Source organism: Corvus kubaryi, unplaced genomic scaffold (assembly GCF_017639235.1).
Source record: "Corvus kubaryi isolate FWS band 111438036 unplaced genomic scaffold, C.kubaryi_AGA036_p1.0 74, whole genome shotgun sequence".
NCBI classification, from domain to species: Eukaryota; Metazoa; Chordata; class Aves; order Passeriformes; family Corvidae; genus Corvus; species Corvus kubaryi.
Genome location: NW_024582061.1, coordinates 1731048 through 1746481, shown reverse-complemented (window position 1 = coordinate 1746481; position 15434 = coordinate 1731048). Strand labels below are relative to the sequence as shown.

General features: G+C 43.0%; 2 long non-coding RNA genes across 2 annotated transcripts; one reads left to right on the top strand and one right to left on the bottom strand.

The window, feature by feature from the left end:
- Positions 1–4701: 4701 nt before the first annotated feature.
- LOC121675538 lies at positions 4702–11218 on the top strand. Its single transcript, XR_006020102.1, has 2 exons — positions 4702–6348; positions 7388–11218. It is a non-coding gene; the product is annotated as an uncharacterized LOC121675538 (long non-coding RNA).
- On the bottom strand, positions 7206–10231 carry LOC121675539. The gene is made up of 2 exons (XR_006020103.1): positions 10144–10231; positions 7206–9353 (listed from the first exon to the last, which is right to left on the bottom strand). It is a non-coding gene; the product is annotated as an uncharacterized LOC121675539 (long non-coding RNA).
- Positions 11219–15434: the final 4216 nt, after the last annotated feature.

Below are 15434 nucleotides of genomic sequence, written 5' to 3'. Positions count from 1 at the left end.
TACACAAACTTTCTCCTAAGCAAAAGACCATTGTCTGGAAGCTATGGTTAAACCTACTTTTCACTACAGCTTTGTGAGGCCTTCAGACCACCAATACAATCTGTTAATGTGACAGTGGCAAACCTGCAGGAGGACTGGAGCAATGGCATCATTATTTTCCAGTTGGAGTTAGAGTAACTCATGCTTATTTCCTGAAGCCAGAGTGAAAATGAAGCTACAAATGACTCAAAGCGTTCTGGACATTATAAACAAGTCAATGCAGCCATATGAAGAGATGATTTCAGAAAAAAAAAAAAAAAAAAAAGCTGTGCAAATACTCTAGCCCATTTAAATGCTCACATTAATTGGGACGTGGTGGGGTAAATCTGGGGTTTCATTACGGCTGACAAGTGCTGATTTGAGAAGGGCATAGAAACAGTACTATATGGTTTAATGTTTTTCATAAAAGACATTAAATTATCATAGTTATGTCCAAAAATCTTATTATGTTTGAGCCATTTATGTTTTCTATTTAATAAAAAAAAAATCTGCAATATTTTTCATCTAGTAGCCTCTGAGAATCTGATTTTTCTTCTCTCTGTTGAGACTAGTTCAAACTCTCCTTCCTTACCTTCAAGGTGCTCTGGCACAAGCCCAAGATACCCAATGGCTTGTCCTACACAAGATGTCCAAGTGAATTAACAAAAAAAGATGTGAATTTAAAGTGAGTATAACTCGAGCATATATAATTTCTCTATGGACACTCATTTAGGAGTCAGCTGGCCATAATTACCTTAACTTAATTCACACTCAAAGTGAATTAAATTGAAGTGAAATAATGGTTTATCAACATGGGAGAGACACTGTCCAATAAGCTTGGTGTAAATTCACAATTCATCAGCTGCTGTGCTCTAACTTCCCTTGTGGAAATGCAGCGTGCCCTCAAGGTGCCTTTGTATGAGGTAACTTAATTTTTTTAGGGGGAAAAAAAAGGCTATATATGGAAGTGTGGGCTGATTGATAGCAGGTGCAGAAGTGATTGGATTTCAATGGTGCTACACTGGAAAAAAGGTCAGCATACATCATCTGTGCAGCTGAAGTTTCTCTGCCATTTTGGGACCACAATGGCACCTTCTGTGCTATAGGGTCTGTTTTGAACTGCAGAAAGCCAAATAGCATTTTTGATGTTTCCATAGCAGGGGAACAGCCAATTAGTACTGAGTACCTGGTGTACCATCGACTCATATTTTTATTCACTGTTCAGTAAATCACCATGGAGGAGTGCAGCGAAGCCCTAACCATTTCTGAATGAAAACAGCCAAAAGCAGTTATATACTAACATTTACACTGTTACCCATCTTGATTTAACTTTACTGAGTATCTTGGTATTAATTTCCCCCTAAATGATTTCCCACCTTTCTTTATTCATTAGATTAAACAGCATTTTTCTGTTAGCATAAGCAAAGCAGTAAGAAATATGGAGAAATATCCTATTTGCAATACTCCTTTAAATGTAACCAGCATCGTCAGGCAGTCTGTGACATTATTACCCAGTTAGGAAAACATCCCTGGCCCCATTCATTCAGCCGTTCCTGCTCATTTTTCCAGGCACAGAACGTTTGTGCCGTAGCAGGCCTTGTCAGATTTGGAGCCCTTCCAGTACCTGATGAGCATATTAACAGTGCTCCCATTCATGGCCCAGAGCCTGCCAGTTCCATCTAATTTTAGGGAAGTTGCTATTTATAGTTGGATGGCTGTGCTCGCTCTGGTGAAAGCCTTGCCACTGCTGGGCGTGGGGGGGAATTTATATTTTTGTGCTGTTTTAGTTGGCACATGCAAAGTTCATGGTTGTAATTCACCCAAGTCCAAAACACTCTGCCATCCTCCTCAAGGAGCAGCGATGCTCCGTGTGAGGATTTACACCAGGAACACTGTGGCACTGTTGGCTGTCTCGTTCTCATCCAGCCATGTGCTGGCTGTGTCCATGCACAGGTGACCCAGAAGTCAGATGACAGTACAGAATCATAATCTTTGCTAAACTACTATATGCAGAAAGGTTTCAGGGTCCTAAGGATGGGGGAGAGGGGGAGAATGTGGAGCCAAATCTCTCTGTGCTGTAACACCTGTAGTATGGGTTGATCAAAGTGAATTCCTTTTGCCTTGTTTCCAAAGAGCACATTAATAGCAGTAGTTATAATACCTACCTTTGCACCACAGGATTTTGTCAGAATTTATTCCCTAACTTTGCAAGTAGTGTTAAATGCTGAGAAAAGTTATGGTGAAGAGATTCTCCAATGTAGACTTGGTGGTCAAATTTACTTAAATAGGCTATTATGACTTAGGCATTTCATTAATGTACCAAGAACTAACACTACACTGTGTATGTATGTACGTGTGTGTGCGTGTATGTATGGAAAACTGAGAGAGCTGAGAGGAAATCAGCATTACAGTTCATTTTCTCATGCAGAAAAACTGCCACATAAAAAGTGAGAACTCCAAAACTATTTCATTTAGAAATACAGTGTTCAAATCATACATAGTCTGGTGCTGTGAAGTTGTATAATGACCCTTGGGAAAACATAAGTTGACCTCTTCCAGTTCAAAAGATACTTCATTATGTGTTTTAGTAATTGATAATTTCTTCCCAGTTTTATTGGTGTGACAGGATGTTGGTTGAAAAACTAAATTCACTTTTTGTAAATTGAAATTGGGGTTCAGCTCATTTTAGACTTTCAAAACGAATCCTGACTTTGGTAGAGGAAGGTTTAAGTCACAGAGTTTCAGTCAGATTGTAGCGTTTTGGCTTTAAAACACCCAAAGTTGATAGTGTTTACTCTTGTTTGTCTCTACATAGGCCTCTGGTGTGCGTAATATCCATTTCCTAGATTTGTAGGAGGTGCTTGCAGGGGTTGTTGACTCTCTTTCTGATGTTATAACTTGCTGACATAGAATACATGTGCTGCTCATCCCTCATTCTTGCTCCAATAGACAGGAAGACTTAGAAGCTGGAACAGATACAACTATGAGAGTAAAAAAAAAAATCCTTGTACTCATCAATCTTAATTGCATTCCAGTTCCTAGTTAATTTGTGTATCACAACAAAAAAGGAACATTGAACCAGCAAAGATTCTGGTTCAGCTGAAATTCATATTCAGCCTGGCTGGGATTCTGCTGAGGCAGAGCTGAACTGGAACTGAACCAGAAAAGCAGTTGAAGAAAGAAATAATGGCATAATTCTGTGGCTAATGTGGTTCACGGGACAAAAAGTATTCTTTTCTCTATTAAATTGTAGCTGACTGCTGCATGTGATAAAGCCCATGCCCCATGGTCCAGCAGCCATGGGCTGGCAGAGGACTGTAATTTCTCTGACATTCAGAGCCAGAAGTGTGTTTAGCGGTCAGTAAGTGTTCATCTCCCGCCCTCCTCTCCAGCTGAAAAGAGATGTTCCAGGAAAACGAGGGGTTCAGATGTTACTGCAGATACAAGCTGCAGTGCTGCCTAATGAGAATCACAGGTAAAGCTGTAACAGCTCTGAGAGGGCCTTAGATTAACAAATATTTATACTGGTTTGAGCACGAGTTAAGTCCATGAGGATGCGCCTTGTGTGTTACTGGCAAGGTAATATTGAGCAATCCTTGCAGCTGCAGGAGTATTTGGGGTTTTTTAGGGGTGTACAAAGAGGGGTTGTGAGTTCAGAGGGTTTCAAGCTTCTTGTCACCAGCAGCCCCAAACCCTGCAGGGTGGGTAGAGCACACACACGTGTCCCACTGAAAGACACAGCAATGATGACATCTCATCCACGTCTCAAAGCACCGCGTGGGACCAGGGGAGGCAGCCCTTCTGCCCTGTGCCCGCACCACAGGTTTTCCCTTGTGCACTCAGGCCAAAGGGGCATCCCCTCACAGACAGATTTCCAAATGCTTTGATTCAGCCACTTCTGAGAACCTCCTCCATGCACAGCTTTTCACAAAAAACCCCACCACAATTTGAGAGACTCCTTCCTGCATAGGCTGTCAAATCTCCCTCCTTTCACTACATCAGCCTTTCTGGGTTGCCTGTCTTGGGTGGCTTTATGTTGTCTATTAAGAAAATTAATTATACTGTCCTTATTGTTTGCATTTTACGTATCTTTGCAGCCTTCCCAGAAAAAGCTGACACATTATTGCTCTTCCATGAATTGTACTTTCTTCCACATGTTCTTGTGACCCATGGAGACATTGTGCTATTTTTCATTATTATATTCAGGCCCAACGTGGTTTCTCTCCATAAATGCCTCCAGTGAAACCTAAAACATCATCACCTGTTGCTTGGCACTGTATAAGGGAGAATAAAAAAACAATGTGGTGACCAAACCCAGAAGCTTCTCCTGGCACCGCCTGGTGGGTTGGGGCTGGGTTTTACAAGCACAGAAACTCAATGTCTCCATCCTTCTTCCTGGGTTTTATCTGGCACTGGTACTCCTACTCATCCCAGCCATTTTAGAGCATTGATGAGTTAAATTATAGTGACTTTGTGGAATGATATTGAACTAATTAGCCAGCATAAAATTAGTGGCTTTTCATACACCTGTGGTACTTGAAGATTTGGTGAATTTTCCTTTACGGAAAACATCTGGCTGGCATCAAGGCAGGGATTATAACTTCAAGGAAGGTTTTTGCCTATATGCTGAAACAAGACATTTTCCTCTACAGCTAATATTTGCCTTTTTTAGCTATTCTGAGGTAAAGAAATTGCTTCCATCTTTCCTATCCCCACTCCAACTCTTTATGTTTGAGGTGTATTCTAGTTTATTGTTCCCAAAGCAAGAGCAGCAAGATCATTCTTCAGTCTTGACTGATGCTGTGCCCCTAGAAAATTTAGACTTTTATAGTCATGGCCTTCCACTCTCTCTTACGGCAGTAATTTTAGGGTCTATAAACAGTGACATCTGTATCCAAAGTAAAAAGAATTTGAAATATTGAATGGATCTGTGTCTCCACGTCAAGGAATCTTGACAGCTTTTAATTTCCTTTTGCAAGTTCCTAGCTGCTGCAGTTTCTCTCAGTCGGTATGAGACAAAGCAGTTGACTTTTTTTGTACTACCATGCTGCTTAGGACATTTTCTGATCAGTGGCAGCCAGCTGGCCAGTGGCTTTACCCATCCATCTCATATTTCTGAACATTAAAGCTGGGCTTCCTAATTTGCCCAGACGTTTTATCTCCTCAAGTCTATATCACCTGTAATTACTTCTTGGGAAGCCACTTGATGTTAATTTTAGTATTTTTAGAAAGCATCCAGCTCTTATTTAAGACTATTTTGGTATTTTTGATTTTTGTGTGATTGTCAGAGTTCAATTTCTTTAGCTGCAGCAGTTAATCAGCTTTCAAAATCTTGCCTATTATTTCCACTGGGGAGACTGACAAAGATACCACCTGTACTTTCCTTTTGTAGACAAGGAGAACATCAGTTCTGTAACATTTTTCCCCAGCCAGACCTGTTACGCATTTTTTTCCATGAGCATCTCACCGTGGCTTTTAAGATTTCATGCTGTGTAATTCATTTTGAACAAACCCTTCACCTGAAAGGTTAAAATTTAACCAAGGAGCTAAACTGCTCATGTCAAAGCCAATACAAATAGGCCTCCACTGGGGACTAAAGGAAGTAGTTTTGTAATTCAGATTTTGGGGGGAAAGGAGCATGAAATCGAAACAGAAATATTTAGTAGTGCCAAAAGGGGAAGTAACTTCTTTTAAAGAGCAGCTTTATATTAACTCAGTAATACTTGCTGCAAAAGAATTGAAACTTCGTATAAAAGCACTATTGTACATGGAAAACTTGTTAAATAAGTAGGAAGGGAGGAAGGAAGATGTGAAGATGGAATCATACTGGGGGTTTGTAAGTCATAGCTAATGTTTCAATGCTGATCTTTATACTGCTTCTTTAGGGACATTCTTAAACAGAATTTTCTCATAATTTAGATGCCTCAGTTTCTACCTTTTGCCAAGAAGCTTCATGTGCATCTCCCAGAATCTCAGACAAGTCTGGCAGCTGAAGCTGTACCCCAGATTCCCAATGTCTGGAAGCTGAAGTGTTTGTTTTGTAGTTGGGATGCATCTGTAGATGTGACACTTCCACACACATCCACGTGTGTGGTCACGGATGCCCCAGCCTCATCATTCTCCAGCTTCTCTTCAGATCCAGTTTATTTCAGCTTGATGTGTTATATTAATCTAGTATTTCATTTTTCATTCTTGCCATCTTTAATGCACACACTGACAGTCCTGGCAGTGCTGAAACATGATCTTCTGAGCAGCTTCCCAGTGTCTCTCCCAAGCCCTCCCTGCCAGCTCCCCTGTACCTCAATCTCCAGTGGATGTTTACACCTGCAGGTCAGTAAAAGCATTTTTGAAGCCTCTTTTCCCCTGTTTTCCATGACTGCCTCTTTCACATGATGAACTTAAAAGCTTCGACAGCTGTTGAATATTGAATTGCAGGAGACCTTCTGCTTGGTTTGCAGAATCTCACACTCTCAAGAGTTCAGATACTGCTTGAGACAAACTCTCACTTTGAAGACCAATTCACGTGGAGTTATTTTAAGCCAATGTATACTCTCTTCACTAGAAGATGACCTGCCAAGCAGGAGGAATTTGTATTTTGAAAAACTCAAATCAGATTGATCAGGCTCAGCTTCAGACTCTCTCCAGCATCAGATTTCTATCTCCTGACTAAGCCAACTTCTTCCACTAGAAGTTCATTTTTCTCCCAGCTCAACTAATTATTTTTTCAACCTGATTATCTTGCACATATGCAATCTCTGTTGAATTTCCATCACCTGTTGAATCATTCCCTATATCGTCCCTTCCTCCTGCTTCTAATTTTCTATTTTCAGGATTCCTTTCTCCTTTAGGAGAGGATGGACAAATATCATTCAAGTTTCATTCTTAGCTTGGCTGGCAGCACATTTAGCCCACTAAAAATTTGCTTTAGCATCAGGCTGGACACATTTCAGCATTCAGGGCATTAATTACAAGCACCAATTCTGCCTTTCAGTGACTCCTGTATGTTAAGCAATGCAAACTTAAAATAGATAAATGAATAAATACTTTTCTACACTGAGTCTATCATTCAATTGGAAGGAATGTAAGAAAAGATAGGTAGAATTTTCTCCTCAAAATGTCCATTAAATTTTGTCTTTTACAGAATATTACTATGCTTTGAATATTGGGATTTCTTATATGATTTGAACTAATTTCTCCCTGCTTTACTCTTTTTTTTTTTTTTTTTTTTTTTTTGAGGTCTCATCTTTGTATAAGAACCTTGCAATAGGACAGAGTTAATCTCCGTTTCTGAACTTGTTTTTGGTACTGAAAGAAATTAATTCTGTATATTGAAGCTGAATTTTAGATTTTTTTAATCCTTTTATTCCAGTATCTGCATGAACATATTGATCAGGCCACAGCTACTCAAGACTTGTTGGGATGAACCTGGAATTTGATGCCCACTTTTGGCCCCCCAGCTCAAGAAAATGAAAGACATTGGGAGACACTGAAGAACTGGAGAGGGTCCATTGGAGAGAGGGTTGGAAAACCTGACCCATGAAGAAAGGCTAAAGGAAGTGGGTTTGTTCAGCCTGGGGAAGGCAAGGCCCAGGATGGGTCTAGTCAGTGTCTCAACACCCAAAGGAGGTGGTTCTAGAGGAGATGGAGACATTCTTTTCCAAAGGATTTCTGGTGCCAGGACAGGAGGCCATGGGCACAAGACAGTTTAGGGGAAATTCCTTCTGGATATAGGAAAAAACTAATTCTTCAGACAGAAAATAATTGAGCAATAGGCTTCCCAGAGAAGAGGTGGGACCTTCCTTAGTGGAAATATTAAAGATTTTGCTTGACAATGCTCTGGATAATCTCATTTAAGGAAGAAGAGGCAAGTTCAGGCTGCAGCATACAGTGCTAAGAGAGACTTAAGGCACAAATCAACAAAAAACTGCATTTCATTAAATGTTTATAGAAGAGCAGGGCTTGTCTGGTGCTAAAGCACCAGCAAGACATTTCCTCAAAGTCACCAAGCTTCCTGAAAGCCAAAACATCATGCACTGCACCAATGCTGCCATAGCCATGAACTGCCAAACCCAGTGCCTCGTAAAATTCCAGCAGTGCCTGCCTACTCAGAGCACAGAAGGTGTCACTGGCTTGCTCAGATGAGGCAAGTAACTCACGAACTGGTAAGGCCAGGCATGTAAAGCAATGGGAGCTCAGTGCCTTTGGGGATCAGGAAGTCTTTATACAGAACCGCAAGGCACTCGCTGCATGCTGACAGCTGGAAGGCTTCTGCAGCGACCCTGAAATCTAAATCATCCAGTGCCTCCAGAAGAGGTCTATGTATTTCAGATGCCAGAGTGAGAGACTGCATCAGCAGATATCTATCTATCTATCTATCTATCTATCTATCTATCTATCTACTTTTAGTGAAACTTTTTGCTTGGCTCTGGAGCCTGCAGCATTTATTGCAGCCAGGGAATTGAGGTTTCCTACAGCCCACAGTTGAGATGAAGGACACTACATAGCCAGAGCACTGTTTACAGACCTTCAGTATTGATTTCTGCTTGTAGCTATGAAGTAGAAAACTACAGGTATGTTTAGGAGTTTTTGGCTTTTTTGGACCTAGATATGTCACCAATAGAAGAAGGAACATTTTCAAGGCTCAGAGGTGATCAGAATTTCTGTTATTCCTTTATCCGTATGGTCTGTCTATGGGTGCATAGGAAAGAAGAGGCTGTGTTCTCCTGAAAGTGTAAGGCATAAAGCCACAGCAAGTGTGAAAGGCTCAGTCCCCTCAGTCATCCTCTCACTGACTGTTCTTACGTTTCCTGGCCCTGCTAAATAGAAAAGTTAATTTTTGTGCCCTCAAGCTTGCTGAAGCCTTGGCAGAGAAGCATACAGGGTGATCCCTGTTCTACAGAGAAAAACATCATGTGCCCCTTTCTATGCTGGTGCAATGTTTTGACCTTTCTTCCTTTAAATATGCATTACACGGCCCAGCAAGAAGTGCGACATAGTTTAGGCTGTGACTTCATAATTTCATTCAACATAAAATATGAGTTTTGTGTCCCACTGGAATGGTTATAATTGAGCACACAGATCAAGTGCACAGGCTAGAGGCTCCTGACAGGAGAAGTGGGACCTGATGAACATCTTTGTGGCTCTTGCACAAGCCAAGTGTGTCACCAAGATAGGGAAACACAGTGCAAAAATTACTACATGATTACCCCTAGCAAAGTCTGCTGTCAGCTCGGGCTGCTTTCAGCTGAAGTCCAGCCCTGGCCAAAGTGGGGGACCCACACACACACACAGACTCTGACATTGATCTCCACTGTGCTTCTGAAGCCAAGTCACCCCTGCAAAGAAAACACACCAAAGAGAAAATCAGCTAAAGGACAGCAAGTGTAGCACTGTGACAGCTTCTTACCAAACTCTTTAAAGCCAGTGCTCCTGCCATTAAAAAAAAAAGCCTTTCACAGCTTTTAAACATAACTGAAAAAGTCCTTTCAAAAAATGAGGCTGTGTCCTTCCCAGGATCCACCCTTGGTTGAGACAGGAGTGCTATGTACACTGTGCTCATCCACATAAGCCTCTCACTCTTACGGCCAAGGGCACCACAGCACCTTCCACAGAAACAATCTCCACTGATTTACTATAACAGCCAGGGGAAAATCATCTCTTTCTGAGCACTTTGAATATGCCCTTCCCTAGGTCTGTTAATGCATGAGGCGGGATCCAGTTGTTCCTCCTCACCTTCTCTGCATCATCAATAATGAAAGACTAAGCTGAGGACAACCACTTGGCAAAAACACAGGAACTCCTGATGAGGGGAGTCATCAAAACTACAGTGAGGAAAAAAGGAGGTAGCATGTTCATATTGTACCAGGTCTTGCCGTATGTCAAATTATCAGCTTGTTCAAAATACACAAGAACTGACTGATTTAGATGTTACACTTAACATGTGCTGTAGGGTTAATGTTCCCAAGAGGTATTTGTTTTGATGTCATGATAATCAGCACACACTGTGAGGATATAAGCATGAGAAATTCAGTAATCAGTTGAAAAATAGAGAGCTGGGGAACACAAGGATCCCAAGGCTAGTGGGAGGCCAGACATCTCCCCTTTTGGCAAAGTGACATCACTCACCCTTCTTTGGATGCCACTCTTGAGGAGACCTGGAATCTCAGGAGAACACCCATAGCTGAGACCTTCTCAGGCAAAGCCCAGGCTTTGAGGAACTGCACCTGGGAAAGAAATGGCAACAATGGTGTGACCAGCAGAGTATCAAACCTCCTGCGGATTATTTCCAGCAACTACTCTATTTGTTTTAACCATATTCTGTGTAGAAAACTAAAGGGGTGCTGCTTACTTTATCAATGCGAGTCACCTGTGAACTTGGTCAAGAGGAGGCAGTTTTGTGGTGACTGTCAGTGCTGATGTCTGCCTTACATCTCACAAGAGTCCAGGCTTCTAAAAAAAGGTGCTTCAAATCACTCGTGGCCTGTGAAATTCCCAAAGAACATCTGGGGACCAGCCTGGTTCAACCCTTCTTGCTCTAGAAAGAGCTTACAGTGTGAGCAGCAACCAGCAGCTAGAGAACTGGAAAGGATGTTGCTCTGGAAGCTTACAAGAGCAGGTGAACTACTATACGAACTGTTATGTGCCTTCCAAAAAGAAACAGACCACCAGCATCCCTCCCCCCAAATAAAACCAGCAAAACCCCCACACCATGGGAACCTTGCTACAGTCCTAGGCTAGAAGGGAGACAAATTTCTTTCCCCAGCTAGAGAAATAATGATAATAAATGTGAATGAAAGGGAGTACACCAGACCTTGTTTTAGTAATGGACAGAATGATACTGTAGCTAGAGGGAATGACAGCCCTCACCCAGAAGAGAAAAGGCTCCCGTTCTTGGCTTCTGGTTCAAGATCAGGCTCTCAGCAGTAGTCACTGGCTCAGGAGTCAGTTGTTGGCTGTAATTACAGCTTCCCTTCCCCTTGCCAGCTGTTTCCCTTTGCAGTTTGAGGCAGTGTTTAAGTCAGGCCATGGTCCTGCAGGTGACTCCCTGCAGCTCTGCCCTTGTGCTCAAGACACCTTGCACCTGCTGCAGGTCTCACATTATCCGTCTGCAGGCTAAGGGCAAGGCCTCTATTTTTCTTGTGTGCTACAGTTTAGGAATAATTGATGAATCTATGTAAATAAAGCTATAAAGTAGAACTGCTTACAGCATTACTTTCCTTGTCCCACAGTCCTAGCAATGGAATCGGGCACAGCTTTTGCTCCATGTCTCCATGAAGGACTCTCACAAATGATTCTCCTTCAGCACTGAAAGCAGAGGAGCTCTGCAGGACACCACTGACCTGGAAAACCCTCAGCTGGTGCCACAGCAAGAGATGTCAGGAGACAGAAAGGCTGCCCGGATGAATGTGGGGTTCCTACCTACCCTGATGCTGTGTGTCTTTCTGGCACTCTGTGTTCAAAATTCATTTAATTCACCAGTGGCATTTTGGGATTTCCTACATGTGCTAAATCGTAATGAAAGACATCCGCTGATGGCAAAGTCTCTGGGCTCAGAGGATTATGTGGGGTAGGGCTGCCTGAGACAGCCCAAATCCACTTGAGATTGAAAAGGTGTGAGCAGTAAATAAAAGGAAATCCCGGATCACCATATAGTGTTCAGCTCCCACACATTGACCTCCTTTGGTCCCTTCTATATTTTGTTAAGATCATATTTCTTTACGTGCTGCCTGGCTTAAAAGCCATCATAAATCTGTGGCATGCAGCAAGAGTAACAGGGAAGGCACCGTGTAATACAAGGCACTCTAATTCCATCCCAGGCACTCGGAGGGAGCCGTAAATCAGTTTGGAGAGGCCTTGGACAGGAGAACTCAGGGGAAGGTTGGAAGGCGGCTGCAGCCTGGCCCCTGCCACTGGAGCCCATCTGCCCTCGGGCCAAGGTGAGCACACCTGCCTCAAAAAAAAGAGTTCCGATGTCTCCAGATTGAACAGTGATAAAACTACTTTAAATACTCCTTGGGGAAAAGCACACCTGCCTGCCTTTGGTGGGAATGCCCTGTGGGATGTGCCACACACTGCAGGTGGGAGCATGGCCTGGCCGCCACTCACGCCGTGCGTGTCCAGGTTTGCCTCCACCTGGCGTCACCTGTGGACACCAAGCACCACACCTGGCTGGGCTCACTTGTGGCCAAGCCTCTCTCGTGTCCCAGCTGCAGACACAGCTCTGGGTCAGGGAAAGCTCCACCATCACCGTGGGCCTTTCGCAGCTGTATGTGAGTGATGGCTGGTTTGGAGCGTGTGCCCACACACTCACCCAAACCACTGCAGATGCAGCTCTCCACTGGAAGTTTGGGAAGAGCTGGAGCTAGGGATATGCTACCATATTCTACATAGTAAAATCTCTTTTTCTTTGCTCTAGTGGGAAAAACCTTTCAAGTGTGGAAGCTTTCCGAGGGAGACTTTCCTAAAAATAATTTTGCTCAAGTTTTAATAAAAATTTTGAATAATCTTTTCTTTTTTCTGCCAGCTAGTATAATATGATGGATGTAATATTTTTATAAGGTTTTTTTGTGCTACAGTTAAAACTTATTAAACTTTGGAAAAGTTGAATTGCAAAGGGGAGTGAAATGCATTCAAACTTCCAAACTCAGACTCTAAGTTTTGCTAAGATGCAGGAATAAAAGGTAAATCACTGAATCCTGGGCCATCAATCATTTTATTCTACCCATGGTAAAAAGCAAAAAAGAGGAGAGAAAAAGAAAATACAACCAAAGTTGTGGCCATATTGAAACTTTGGATGAAAAAAGTTGTATAAAAAGGAGGAAAAATATATGTTGCAACCATGAGTATCCTATGCCAAACCTCATCGGAGGTCACTGGAATGAGCCAGCAAGCCAAGCCTAAATAAAAATTGGACCTGTGGGATTCCCCATCTGATTTTCAAATAGTCACTGTTACACTATCATTTGTCAAGCTTGCAGGGTAGTTTTTTACCAGATGTGAGAAACACAGTACCAAATCCAGGCTGAAGCCAGAGAAGAGGGTATGCTTCCACACAGGAATAATCTGCTCAGGAAGGACTGTAAAGTCCGAGACTGGACTGAAACCTCCCAGATCCCTGAGTGCTGTGAAGTGTGTTTTAATAATTTCACTACAAGTGAGACGTTCTCATCATCAAAAGCGAGATGTTCAAAGGACCTGTCTTACTGTGGAAAGGAAGGGTTAAACTGCCTTTTTTCACAAAAGGGAAATTTACCATATCAGGAACAATTTTATTTTCAGTTTAGATGTTTACATTGAGAACTGTCTAAGAGTGGTACTTTTATTTGTGTTACTTCAAAGTGCATCCAGTGTTTCTCACTCTCTCCTAAGTGTTAATTAAAACCAGATATTAATGTGTAAACTGCTGCTCGCTTTCAGCTGATTGAGAAACCTTGTTAACACACTTTGTTTAGTTTATGAAGTCTCACTTGGGCTCCTTGAGGATGGAAACATTATTGTTTACATTTGTATAAGCAAGCTGGACAGGGAAAATCCAGAGCAAGAACCTCTGGAACATGAACATAAGACACAGCAGGAAACTCATTTACAACTGTCTCTTCACCTGGTTCCTTGCTGGGTTTTGGTTTGTGTTGGACACTAGGCATGAACAGTATCCCACAACCAAATAAAAGCCTTTATACCATCAAATGCTTAGCACAACTGGTGCTCATTACTTTTAATTGTAGAACAATTGAAAGTGTCTATGTGACTTGGGAACACAGATTTCTTTGAAAACCAGTGGCTATTTTTGCCTAGGTTTTTTGATAACTTTGTCTTGCTTTATTAAGCAGTGCTGGCACTGATATTTTGGTGAAATCTGAGCATGCACATCACTGAATCCCAGATCCTCACAGACATCTTCCTAGGCTCTTATCTCCCATAGTTTTTGTAATGGAAGTTAATATCTGGATGCCTTCATGGATAACCATCCATGAGTCACATGGATCAGAGCAATGCCAATATAGCTTGAACATGTTTTGTTAATGATTTTGTCATTCAAGGTTAGTGTGCCACTCTTAGCACTGGGCAGTTTTGGCCACCACGATAAGAAATACCTAAAGCTCTTAGAGAGCATGCAAAGGAGGGACACAAGGATGGTGAAGGATCTGGAGGTGATGCCTTAGGTTTTAACTTTTATATTTTTCAAATTCTGTACTGCTTAGTGTGTAACTCTGAAGTTTCTTGTAGCCTGTTAACTTCTGCTCTCTCATGCTAGGTAGACATAACAAAGTCTCTCTGGACCTGCTCTTCAAGGACACCCAGACCATCCTAGGCCCAGAAAGTATAAACCAAAGAGCCTCTAAGGGGGGAAAGCGGAGGGGAAATTACATCATTAAACGGAAACTTTAATTGGAGAATTAACCCTGATATGCAAAGGAACCAAACCTTTAAAGGTGTCAAGAACTTGTGACCTCTTGTCCATCTTAGGGTCCATCTGGGTCCCCAGGGTGTACCTTTGAAGGCCTTTCAAATAAATACCAACTTTTATTCCCTTACTCATGTCTAGTCTCTGTTTCTAGGAGGCCTCTTAAGGCATCAGAGGGGCCATATGAGGAGTGGCTGAGGGTACTTGGTCAGTTCAGCTGGAGAAAAGGGGATTGTGGGGGACCTCATTGCAGTCTGCAGCTTCCTCTTGAAGGGCGACTCCGATCTTTGCTCTCTGGGACCAGGGACAGGACCCAGGGAATGGCTGGAGCTGTGTCAGGGAGGGTGAGGTTGGGTATCAGGGAAAGGTTCTTCCCCAGAGGGTGCTGGGGCACTGAACAGGCTCCCCGGGGAACGGGCACGGCCCCAAGGCTGCCAGAGCTCCAGGGGTGTTTGGACACCGCTCTCAGGGATGCACAGGGTGGGATTGCTGGGGTGTCTGTGCAGGGCTGGGGGTTGGACTCAGTGATCCTTTTGGGTCCCTCCCAACTCAGGATATTCCATGATTCTCTGTCTACTTTTCACCTCCCAGTAAGAGCACAATGCTGGGACCAGGCCCCTTGTGAGAACCCTTTCCAAGCCCAAGGGAGGGCAGGGCTTTCTGAATTTCCCAACGAGCACCAGCTCTGTCCTTGCAACCACAACTGCCCCTCCTGTTTAGCAAGATGTGGTGTGCCATGTCACACCTGTACCAGCACAGACTGGCACAACAGCTACAGTCTTACTGGGCTTTCAGATCCTCCCCCAGTATAAATACCCCTTTGCAATTTGCCCTTTCAGCAGGGCGCCCAGGAACTACTCCTGTGTTCTATGGTTTTGCCTCTCTGCTGCAGCCACCGAGGAAGAGCCCCAGCAGCTGCACTCCATGGCACCCATACACAGGAGCAAGGCTGGGTGTTTACAGGTGGGGCTGGCAGCACATGTCATTAGGGTAGTTATTAGGATCATCTGCA